Source organism: Trichosurus vulpecula, chromosome 3, assembly GCF_011100635.1.
Source record: "Trichosurus vulpecula isolate mTriVul1 chromosome 3, mTriVul1.pri, whole genome shotgun sequence".
NCBI classification, from domain to species: domain Eukaryota; kingdom Metazoa; phylum Chordata; class Mammalia; order Diprotodontia; family Phalangeridae; genus Trichosurus; species Trichosurus vulpecula.
The window spans coordinates 437,439,924-437,452,827 of record NC_050575.1 but is presented as its reverse complement, the minus strand read 5'-3'; positions in this window follow the sequence as shown (position 1 = coordinate 437,452,827).

Below are 12,904 nucleotides of genomic sequence, written 5' to 3'. Positions count from 1 at the left end.
TGTTTGTGGGTTGAGAAGTCTCGTAACTGCCGCAGCTCCCTGAATCAGGGTGCTAGGGCCCCCTCCGCCCGGCTTCTGGTCTGGATGGTCCACGCCGCTCAGGCTGGGTTCTGCTCCACTCTGTTCCCAGCTCCCAGCTCCCCGCTCCCAGCTCCCAGCTCCCAGCTCCGTGTGGGATAGACCTCACCCAGAGACCATCCAGGCTGTCCTGGGCTGGAGCTCTACTTCCCTCTGCTGTTTTGTGGGTTCAGCCGTTGTATAATTGGTTCAGAGCCATTTTTTATAAGTTTTTGGAGGGTCTCCATACAGAGCTCACATTATTCCCTGCTTACCAGCTGCCATCTTGGCTCCGCACACCCATGGTTGGTTATATACACAGTTTCCCTCTCTTTCCCTTCCTTGTCTCTTTTAACTTAAAGCCTTCTTGATTAGGTTTGAAAGACACCAAGAGCAGGGGCAGAGCCAAGATGGCAGCTGAAAAGCAGGGACTTGCGTGAGCTGCCCCCACCCAGGTTCCTGCAAAAGGCTATAAAAATGGCTCTGAACAAATTCTAGAGCTGCAGAACCCATGGAATAGCAGAGAGAAGCAGGGCTTCAGCCCAGGACAGCCTGGATGGTTACTAGGTAAGGTCTATCACACAGAGCTGGGTGTGGAGTGGAGCAGAGCCCAGTGTGGGCTGTGCCCAGACCAACCACACCAGGAGCTGGAGGGAACAGGCCCTAGCACCTTGAATCACTGAGCTGTGGCAGTTACCAGACTTCTCAACCCACAAACACCAAAAACAACAGGGAAGGTTAGTGGGAAAACCTTCAGGGGACAGAGTGAAAGGAGTTTGCAGTTCGGCCACCACCCCAGGAGGCAGCAGGGCTGGTGCAGCTACAGAACTATAACTGCAGTTGCTTCTGGCCCCAGGCCCACCTGGTGGGAGGAATTAAGTGGCAGATCAGAGTGGGAGTTCAGAGCCTGCTTAAGATCTGAGTTGCAGTACAGGTTGGCGGTTCTTGGAGGAGGAGGAGCATTGATGTCGCAGAGCCTGCTGTGTAGAAATAGCTCTGAAAACAACAGAGCAACCCCTCAAGCTTGGGACAAAGTAATCTCTATTCTACAAGCAGTCACACCCCCCAAAAAATTCAAGGATGAAGTAGTTGACTGGGAACACGGCCAGGCAGCAAAAACATACTCAGATTCAGAATCAGACTTTGGAATCTTTCTTTGGTGACAAAGAAGAACAAAACATACAGCCAGAAGAAGTCAACAAAGTCAAAGAGCCTACATCAAAAGCCTCCAAGGAAAACATAAACTGGTCTCAAGCCATGGAAGAGCTCAAAAAAATTTTGAAGAGCAAGTTAGAGAAGTAGAGTAAAAAATGGGAAGAGAAATGAGAGTGATGTGAGAAAACAATGAAAAACAAGTCAATGACTTGCTAAAGGAGACCCAAAAAAATACTGAAAAATACACTGAAGAAAACAACACCTTAAAAAACAGATTAACTCAAATGGCAAAAGAGCTCCAAAAAGCCAATGAGGAGAAGAATGCCTTGAAAGGCAGAATTAGCCAAATGGAAAAGGAGGTCCAAAAGACCACTGAAGAAAATACTACCTTAAAAATTAGATTGGAGCAAGTGGAAGCTAGTGACTTGATGAGAAATCCAGATATTATAAAACAGAACAAAAGGAATGAAAAAAATTGGAGACAATGTGAAATATCTCATTGGAAAAACCACTGACCTGGAAAATAGATCCAGGAGAGATAATCTAAAAATTATTAGACTACCTGAAAGCCATGATCAAAAAAAGAGCCTAGATATCATCTTTCTAGAAATTATCAAGTTGAACTGCCCTGATATTCTAGAGCCAGAAGGTAAAATAGAAATTGAAAGAATGCACAGGGTTGAGTGGGGAAAGGGGCAATAAGAATATATTCCATCTTGGAGTTTGGGGGAGGTTAGAAATGGGGAGAAAATTTGTAATTCAAACTCTTGTGAAAATTAGTGCTGAAAACTAAACATATTAAATAAATAAATATTTTTTTTAAAAGAAAGACACCAAGAAAATTAGTTTTACCACTTTTTTGTCACTTACAGTCCATCCTGGATCAGTGAACTCCCATTCCTCTTTTTAATCTGTGGTCCTGAAATCGATAGTCCATTCTCACACACCATCTTCTTATCTAGGTTTTCACTTCAAAAATCAATTTTCCTTTTCTGCATCCTTTGCTTTAATGGATCCAAGTGCCTCCCATGTCCCTATGTTCTTCAGTTCCTTCTTTTTTTTATTTTTTTTTTGGTTTTTTTGGCTGGGCAATTTTGGTTAAGTGACTTGCCCAAGGTCACACAGCCAGTATATGTGTCTGAGGCATAATTGAACTCAGGTCCTTCTGACTCCAGGGCTGGTGCTCTATTCACTGTGCCACCTAGCTGCCCCAGATATTCAGTTTCTTTACCAAGAGTTCATCATATTTGTCAATACTTTGATTGCTCCCTTTGGCAGTATCATAATTGCCCACATGAGTCATCAGAAGTGAGTAATAGTTATCTGTGTCATCATCTCCTGGGAGCTTCATTATGCCTTGAATACATGACCTGGAAAGACAAGAGATGTCACTCTTGTTGTTATTGGACCAGCAAATATAGTAGTCACCTCAGAAGTCTTGAGCAGGGAGTCACCAGCCACCACTACTGTCTTCTTCCTCTTGCCCTTAAAGCATGATCTTTTATTTGAAATCTCCTACCTTATGCCATTCCTTAGAAGACAAGCATATGCTCCCACTTTAGCACACGCAGCTCCCTGCTCTTAAGGAAGATCACATTTGATCTTTTTCTCTCAGAATATGGTGGCCCCGTTCTTCCCTTCCTCCCTTATGTGACATTCGTCCACTTATTTTTCCTTGGTTACTTCTTTCTTTTTAGTGAAACCTTTATTTTTTATGGAAGACTTACTTCCATTAAAAACAAAATGACCATTGATTCAGCATTGGGCCTGAATGAATCTGCATCTATGAATTAAAGGACTGTGGGGTGAATGGTGGATTTGGAATTAGATAGCCTTCTTTGGGTATCAGATCCTTTGCTTTTTACCTACATGACATTAGACAAATTATGTCACCTCTTGGGTTCAGTTTCCTCATTGACAAAGTTGGAGTATTGGACAATATGATACTTTTGCTGTCTTCCAGCTCTGGATATATTAACTTATTATCCTATGATTATTTTGTTGTTTTCCCACAGCAGCATTTGCTCAGAGAGTTCAAACACCCAGAGGGCAGAGAACCACACGTTTAAACTCACCCTAAACCACCACAGTACCATCAGCAGCCCCGAGCTTAATAAATCTGTTTGATAGTAATGGTCCTTCTGCTACTGATGAAGATGCCATCTCTGACTAGAAAGTGCCATAAAAGTCTCACAGACTGTATTTAGGGATGATATGCAGTCAGTAGAAAATAAAAAGTAAGTACTCTAGAACAAAGTATTTGCCAGTCTAATTCAAAGTGATAACCATTATGACAATTTATTATGAAACATTTTCATATCACTATATATTTTTCTAAGAGTTAACACTGCCTCATATTCCTCATTCTATATTTTATTAGATTCTTACCCAGTGTTTCAGCTCACTTAAAAATAGCTTCATTTTTGAGATATTCAAAATGGGAATGGAAGAAAAATGGTGCAGTAGTTGGGAGTTTTTCCATCAGGTATGCTTGTGATCAAACCCCATGGAAACAGTTACTAGCTGGTAGCACTGAATTTCTCTGTTTTTCATTTTTTTCATCTGAAAGTTAGAACAATTATACTTGGTTTCCCTCCTCAGCCTTTGCTTCTTCCACCTTCCACTAAACTGAGGCTGAGCTACTAGGGAGCCTCAGCTTCTTTAAAAGAGAATGCTTTGGTTGATTGGGTTCTGGTGTTGGCCAAACTCCAGTGGAGAGAACTGGCTTCAGCTGGGTTTCTTCCAATTCTTCTTCCATCAGGTGCATTTCCTCCTCCTAGCTTGTAGCTTTGGACATGGCCTGGGTACTCTTTCCTGTTGGCATCTTCTACTGCCAGCTTTTCCTAGTGCCTCTGCTTCACTTAGTTTGATCAGTGTCTCCTACATCTTCAGGGGTCAGTTAGGTTCAGGTCAAGTCACTGCAATGGAGGAGGAAGTCAATTTCTCTACAGTCAGATGCTGACCATTAAGTCTGGGATTTGCTTGTGCTTCCTGCTCTCAGCTACACTGAGCTAGGGGGTGGAGATGATGAATAGGAGCTCTAAGTATTAATGTTTTCCTTTGCTATTTCATGTGGTTTTTACTTTTATAAAATCTCGTATGATGGGTCTTCTTATCTTGTTCAGTCAGTCAATGATCATTTATTAAACACTTGTGCCAAACACCTGTGCCAGGCACTGTGCTAAACACTGGCATCACAAAAAGGCAAAAGACAGTCCCTGATCTCAAGGATCTCACAGTCTAATAGGGGAAGCGATGAGCACACCATTCCACAAACAAGATATATACAGGATAAAGGGAGGACAATCACAGAGAGAAGGCACTGAAATGAACTAGAATTGAGTAAGACTTCTTGCATTATTTGGGATTTTAGATGAGACATGAAGGAAGCCAAGAAATCTAGGAGATGAAGACAGAGGATTTGGAGAATGGGGGACAGCCAGTGAAAATGCCGAGTTGGGGTGTCACTTTTGAGAAATCCAAGTAGGCCAGGGTCATTGGTTGCAGAAGATGTATGTGGATATGTGAAGGTGAGAGGTAAAGAATAAAAAAAAAAACTGGAAAGTAGCATGGGACCAGCTTATGAAGGACTCTGCCAAACAGAGGATTTTATATTTGATCCTGGAGATGATAGGGAGCCATTGGATTTTGTTGAAGAGGGAGCTAGCATGGTAAGATCTGAGCTTTAGGAAGATCCATTTGGCAGCTGAGTGAAAGATGGTTTGGAGCAGGGAGAGACTTCAGTCTCTGTAATCAAAAAACTTTTTCAATAGGCTAGGTATGAGTGATGAAGACATGAACTAAGAGAGTGGCAATTTGGAGAAGAGAAGGGGATGTATTTGAGAGATGTTAACAAAGGTTAAATCAACAGGACTTGGCAATAGATTAGATCAAGTGGGGTGAGAGATAATAACTTGATAAAGTTGCTAACCTCAGTGACTAGGATGGTGTACCCTCAACAGTGGCAGGAAAATTAAGAAGGTGGAGGGTTTTATGGGAAAGATAGTTAGTGGAATTAAGGACATGTTGAGATGAAAATATTTATACTATATCCAGTTTGAGATCCCCAAGTAGTCTACTGGAGATGCAAGACTAGAGACAGCAAGAAGTTTAGTCTGGATAAGCAGATTAGAGAACCATCAATATAAAGATGATATGTGAATCCATGGGAGCTGATGAGATCACCAAGTGATGAACTTTCACTCTTTTTATATTGGGGATGCCATTCTATTTCTAAAGTTTAGGGGTTGTCATAAACAGCTAATCTACCATTCTGCCAGTTACATGATCCTCAGAAAATTCACTAATAAAGGTTTTAATGGAAGAGAGGGATATGAGTTGGCAGGAAGGCATTAGGCTGTCACTCCAAAGGAGATTAACTTGAAAGCCCTGAGGCAGAAGTGATTTGCTGACATTTGTCTCATTTCAGTCTTTGGGAAGTTTTTTAAGAGAGCTAACTAGGCCTTCTATAACATTAGCCTCTCCTCAGTGTACATCACAAAGTGTTTTGTACACAGTGGGAGTTCAAGAAATGGCTTTGACTAGCTGTCCAGGACCATTAAGTGACTTTGGCAATTACATGGCATAAGATACTAGGTGTATAATTTCCCCTTTCCATTTAAACTAAAACCACTTTATCTTTAGCAGCCTGTGGTGTCTGTGTGACTCTTCATTCAGTTTGCATTTAAAATAGAAAAAACACTGAAGTCAATTTAATTATCTATTCTCTCTCTTATCCCAACAGCCCCCCAACTGGAACTTTCTGCCCATGCCATCCCCAGAAGAGAACTGATATTGTGGCTAGCACATGGAAGTAGGAGGTGTGAAGTCTAGTCTCAGCTATGCTATTAACTAGCTGTGTGTCCTTCAGCAAATTAGTCAGTCAGTCAACAGCATTTATTCAGTGCTTACTATGTGCCTGGCACTGTGCTAAGTGCTGGGGATACAAAAAAGGACAAAAACAGTCCCTGTCTTCAAAGGAACTTATAGTCTAATGGGGAAGACCACAGAAAAATACCTGGATAGCTACAGAGGAGATGGAAGGTACTGTCAGAGGAAGAAGCAGTAGAAGCTGGGTGGATATAGAAAGCCCTTCTCCTCAAAATGCCAAGTGTTTCTTGAGCTGAATCTAAAAGGAAGCCAGGGTAACTGAAAGCAAAAGGTGAAGAGAGAGTATTTCAGTCATGGGGGACAGCCCAATGTAAAACCATGTAGACAAGAGGAAGAACATCATTTATGAGGAATGGCAAGTAGCCCAGTCTAACCAGATCATAGATGGATGGTGTAGAGTAAAGTGTGTGAATACTGGCCATGTCAGGAGGAGCTGGCTTATAAAGAGCTTTCAATACCAATATTTGATCCTTAAAGGTAATGGGGAGCCACAGGAGTTCATCAAGCAGGGGAGTGTCCAAAAGAGTTGCTAAGGGCCTCAAAACTGTGTCAGATGAGCATCAGATGGAAGAAATGGGGATACGCATCCTGGAGGACAGAATACTTTGTGAAGGTAGGGTTACACAATCTTTGCACTTAAGTATTTGAAGGGCTGTCATTTAGAAGATGGATTAGATGTTATTCTTGGCCCTACAGGACAGAACAAGGAGCAATGGGGAGAAGCTGAAGGGAGGTATGTTTCAGTTTTCCCCTGTGGTTTCACAATTTTATCAATGATTTCGAGCAAAGTATAGATGGTCTCCTTATCAATTTTGCTGATGACTCAAAACCGGAAAGGATGTTGAACACACTGGATGATTGAGTTTGCATCTACAAAGCTCTTGGCAGAGTTGGGCCTAATTGGAAAAGCTGATATTCAGCAGGAATAAAAATGCCTCCTGACACTCAGAGACACCTTGGCTAGACAACAGTCTGGCCCATATCTGGGGGTTTGAATGGTGTGCAAGGTCAGTGTGAGACAGCACTGCACTATGGCAGCTGAGAAAGACAGTGCGATCTCAGGCTTGTTGGGTATGTTAAAGAGGTGATTCTTGGTTACAGTTATAGGTTAAGCAAGATGAGTACTGAGGTAGTTCCTGACTATGGGATTCCAATTCTCTCTGGTAATAGACTAATTCTTATCCTTCCTAAGGGTATTCTCCTCACTATCAGGGGTCTTTAAATGAGTTTTAACTCAAAGCAATGCATTTCGATTGGAATTTCAGGAAAAACTATGGAACTATAGCCATATTTCTTAGGGGCAAGACAGGATTCCCTTGAATCAGATTATATAAAAGGTTTCTTTTCTGCTAGTTCTCATCATTGGGCACTGGGGAAAGCATCCGGTTTAGGAGGAGGCTGCCAGGAGCCCAAAAGCCTCTGGAGGTAGTTAATAGCAAGTCAGTCTGAGAGTCTGGAATACCTAGGTTCAAGCCTGACTCTAACACTTACTGGTGACCGTGGACAGTTTACAAGCTCTCAGTGCAATCAAGAAAATCTAAATCACAAGTTGCTCCAGAGTGGGATGGCAAAAAGAACCCAAGCTCTGGAATCAGAGAATCTGCATTCAAATCTCACCTCTGATGTGACTACCTGGGCAACATGGTTCTCATCTACCCACCACTGCTGGTGACTTTCCACTGAGGTTAATTCCCATGTGCAATGTTTGTTTCTCATATCTAAGTAGGTGTTGGCACACTATTCTCCCTGCCATTAGAATATGAGTTCTTTGAGGAAGGAACCATGTTCTTGCTTATCTTCATGTCCCCAATGATTGCCATAGTACCTAGCCCTTAATGTTTATTGATGCTCATGGTGATGAGGAGGAAGAGAAGGAGGAAGAAGAGGATTTTGGACAAGGCATTTAGATGGCTTCTGAGTTCCTCTAAAATTTCTTCTCCAGTGTTTACTACCTGCATGACCCTAGACAAGCCACTTAAATTTCTTGGGCCTCAGTTTCCTCTTCTGAAAAAAGTGTGGGTTTGTAGCAGATGTATTCAAAGCTGGCCTTCAGTTCTAGAGCTGCGGTCTGCATCAGAGGCAGGAGATTCTGCACGAAGTCTCCCCTCCATACACAGACATCTCACAAGTCCCAACAATAGCCACAACCAATAATAACTCAGGGCCCATGGGGCTTTCCTATCAACCCCCTCAATGTTAGGCACCATGGCACTCGTCTTTCTAAATATATGCCCTCCCCCCATGCGTCTGCCTTCTTATACCCTACCTTCTTTCTTTTAGTTCTTTTAACTTCAGCAGCTGGCACTGTGAGTACATGTGCTAGCTCTACCTAGTTTGCCTGCCACAATGCCCTGTTGAAGGTTTCCTGAAAGATGGGTTCTAGGAGAAGTTTCTTCTGCACATACTATAATATAGAGCTATGCCATCACCTGGTGTAACAACAATGTTGCTAGCCGCTGTTGTGGCTGTGTAAGACCAACATCAGCACACAGGAGGGCTGCCAGCACAGATTTTTTGATCTGCTTTTCTAAGGAAAGCAACTTTAAGGAGTTAACAATCTCACTTCAATCAAACATACTGTATCAGGAGGGCCAAGTTTATAATCTCAAAGAGGATCATAAACATGTCTGAAAGGTTCGGAACCGCCGGATATAAGAAACTCTCAAAGTAGAAGGCAGAAGAATCAAAACATTTATTTAGGCTCCACAGTAACCAACCCATGAACCAGAAGCCCCATTTTGATATGTTGATCAAAATCTTCCAGGCCCAATAAGTACGCCTTGCAAGAGTAACCAGGAGGCTACAGAGAAGCATGATTGCGTAAAGCAAAATCATGCTTCCCCCTCGATGGTAATAAGATTACCCACTGGCCTGAAGTCTTTGTTCAGCTTCCTCCCGTAGATCAGCTCTGCTACTGGCAGCTCCTGCCTCAGCTGTGTCTGTGTCTGTAACTGAAGCTGCAACTGAAACTGATGATGTAACTGTCGCTGTAACTGACGTAACTGTCGTAACTGCCTCTGTAACTGTCGTTGTAACTGTCGCTGGCTCCAACCGGAAAAGGAAGAGAGAGGATCTTCAAGCTGTCCTCTCCCCTCTTATAGAGTTTTTGACATCATCAAGCTCCGCCCAAATGACCAGGGCCGATTGGTTCCTGAGTTGGCCCCTCCCCCTAGGGTAGAGGTTAACACCTCCCCTCAGCCAGCCCCATGACTCATCACACAGGAAGTTGTCTGCTTCCCGGCATGCTCCCCGGGCCTCCTGCCCCGGAAGAGCAAGCCACAGTGTCCAGAGGCTCAATGAGGTAAGCTGAGTCATTCAAAGAAAACAAAAGCCATTATGGCTACACTCCACCCCTTGTTATAGGATACATAATCTAATCAGCCATGTATCCTAGAACATACATTGTGATCCAATTACAAAGGAAACTAAAACATATCATTCATTATAAAGCAAAACATATCATTTGGTGACATTCCTAAACATTGGCTAACGATTCAAATGCGATCCACCCCTAGATCCCAGCAAAACAATCTCTTCAATCAATCATCCCCAAAACAATTATTAATAATCCAAATGTCCACCCCTAAATCCTTGTATCCATTACATAGGATCAATAATATCATAACAATAAAACAACACAGCAAGGATAACACAAAATAAGTAAACAGAACACTATCATCATTTCCACCCCCCCCCCCTTGAACGATTGGGGCTCAAAATCTTGGGGTGAGGGGTGAAGGTCTCATTTTCCATAGCTTCTTCATGCTGAAATTGGATGTAGAGATGGCCCTGCCCTCAAAAAGTCCCATTCCAGAGGTCATTTCTTTAACGAGCTGGCAGGAATTCCAAGAATGCTATGTGCTTAGGCAGTCACCAGAAAGTGCAGGGTGCTTAAGCCTGAAGGAAACAAAACTAGCAACAAGGTTAGCCAAAACAAAGGACAAAAAGAATAGTCTGTGAATCTATTATTATAACCTATTCACGGTAAAATATATGGTTCAGGGGTACGATTTGGTAATTATTTTCCCCTGAATAGACAACTGTTACAGTGTTGTCCTTCCCATGGGCTATAACTTCTGCAGCCTTTGGAATATCATCTGGCTTCCGTTTTACCCATACCTTAGCTCCTGACTTTATTCTATCAATGGAGCAAGACCCTTTTGCCCCTCTAGTAGTTATTTTGGGAGGAGGGTCAGTTTTCACAAAGGGTATTTTTTCACAGGGGATAATAATGACTTGAACCATCCTATCATTTCTACAAAATTGTACAGGTTTTTACCCATATTCTGGAGTGTCACAACAATTTCTTTTTGATAATTAGAATCTATCACTCCAGCCAATACATGTATTCCTTGAGCCGCTAATCCTGGTTTAGGTAATATCCATCCAAGATGATTCTTGGGGATTCTCATACATACTCCAGTAGGGGTTTTTCTTATCTCTTTCCTATTTAACCTAAAATTCTCTATACAATGTAAATCATATCCTGCTGAACCAGGTGTTCCTGGACTTGGTAGTGGGACATCTTCCCTCACAGTCCAAAATTCAATGTTTTGGATCTCACATGTTTGCTGTTCTCTGATCTGCAGATTTGGGGTCATCATTCTGGCTAGAGGTGTACTCCCCCCTAAGGGTCTATTATTCAAATTACGTAAGGCGATAGACAAATTATCCTTCCAATGTCGATATGAATTATTTGAGCTTAATTTTCTCAGCTGTTCTTTCAACAATCCATTCATTCTTTCAATTAGCCCAGATGCTTGTGGGTAATATGGAATATGATATATCCATTCTATATTATTCAACACACAATATCTTTTCACTTCTTTGCCCTTGAAATGTGACCCATTGTCACTTTGAATCTGCATTGGGGTTCCATAATATAAACTTACAATATCTAGAGTTTTACAGGTGTTTTTCTGAGTTGCGTCTTTATAAGGACAAGCCACTAGTACACCTGAATAGGTGTCAACACACGTACATACATATTTACATCCTTTATCCTGGGGTAGTGGGCCAATATAATCTATCTGCCAAATTTGGGCTGGAACTTTTCCCCTTGCTATTTCTCCAGTAACTATCCTAGGAAGAGTTCGTTCTTTTTCTAATTGGCATATACAACACTCCTCTGTTATTTGTTTTAACAACGCATGAGAAATACTGATACCCCGATCCTGTGCCCATCGATGGGTGGCCTGGACCCCTAAATGGCCAGCAGTCTGGTGGACCCATCTTGCTAAGGCTGGGTCATCAGTTGGAGTCGGAGTAGGGACAATACATTCAGTAGCAATCTTTGCTAGTCGATCCGCATGTGCATTGTACTCACGTTCTGGTGTGGTCAGGGTTGCATGAGCATCAACATGAAAAACTGACAGATCTGTAACCAAAGACATGTCCCATATATTTTCCCATAACTCTTTACCCCAAACTTGTTTGCCATGAATCTCCCAATTCTGATTCCTCCATATAGGCATCCACGTAGCTAATCCATTAGCTACCGCCCACGAGTCAGTAAATATATGACACTGTCCTCCTTTCTCTGCTCTGATGGCCTGATGCACTGCCATCAGTTCAGCATATTGGCTACTTCCACCTATCCCAGAACTTTCCAGAGTTCTCCTTGTACAGGGGTTATAGGCTACTGCTTTCCAATGTCTCTTCTGTCCTAAATATTTTGCTGTCCCATCAATAAACCAAGCATGTTTCTTCTGTTCTTCATTTAGTCCGTCATATCCATTATTCCATTTCACTAAGGATGGTACCATCTGTTGCTTAGATTCAAGGGGCTTTTCATTGCTCTCAGTATCAATGTTCGCCACAGATTCATGTAGAGCAGAAACTCCATTTTTGCCTGCTCTGGATCTATTCTGAATATACCACTTCCATTTGATTATGCTTGCCTCTTGTGCATGTCCAATTCTGTGAGAAGCTGGGGTACTCATTACCCAAGTCATAATTGGAATTCCAGGCCTTAATACCACTTCATGACCCAGAGTTAGTTGCTCAGTTTCTACTAAAGCCCAATATGCAGCTAACAGCTGCTTCTCAAAAGGTGTATATTGCACTCCAGATGAGGGCAGTTTCCTTGACCAAAAGCCTAAAGGTACACTTCGGCTTTGTTGTTTTTGCCACAGACTCCAATTTGCATAGTCATCTTGTACAGTCACTTGTAACTCCACTGGCCCATTTTGCATAGGCCATAAGTCTAGAGCTAATTGAATAGCAGCCTTTGCTTCCTCAAAAGCTCTACTTTGTTCAAGTCCCCAGTCAAATTCATATTTCTTTCTGGTGACTTTATACAAGGGTTTTAAAATCTGTCCCAAATGTGGGATGTGGTGTCTCCAATAACCAAACAGCCCTATGAACTTTTGGGCCTCTTTCTTATTGGTAGGGGTGGGAAAATCCTGGATTTTTTGTCGAGCTTGTGGGAGAATTTCTCGCAGTCCTCTATTCCACTGTATCCCCAAGAATTTTACAGTTTGAGCTGGCCCTTGAACCTTTGCGGGGTTGATTTCCCATCCTTTGCTTTTCATATGGTCAATTAATAATGCTAAACTCTCCTCCACCTCCTTTATATTCTTTCCCTGTATCATGATGTCATCTATGTAATGTGTAAGCTGTACACCAGGTAACTTTAATTCATCCAAATGTTCAGCTACAATCCTGTGGCAAATAGTTGGGCTATGAATATATCCTTGCGGCAGGCGTGTAAATGTATACTGTCGGCCTTGCCAAGTAAAAGCAAACTGATTCCATTGCTTGGGGTCTATTGGGATTGTAAAGAAGGCATTGGCCAAATCAA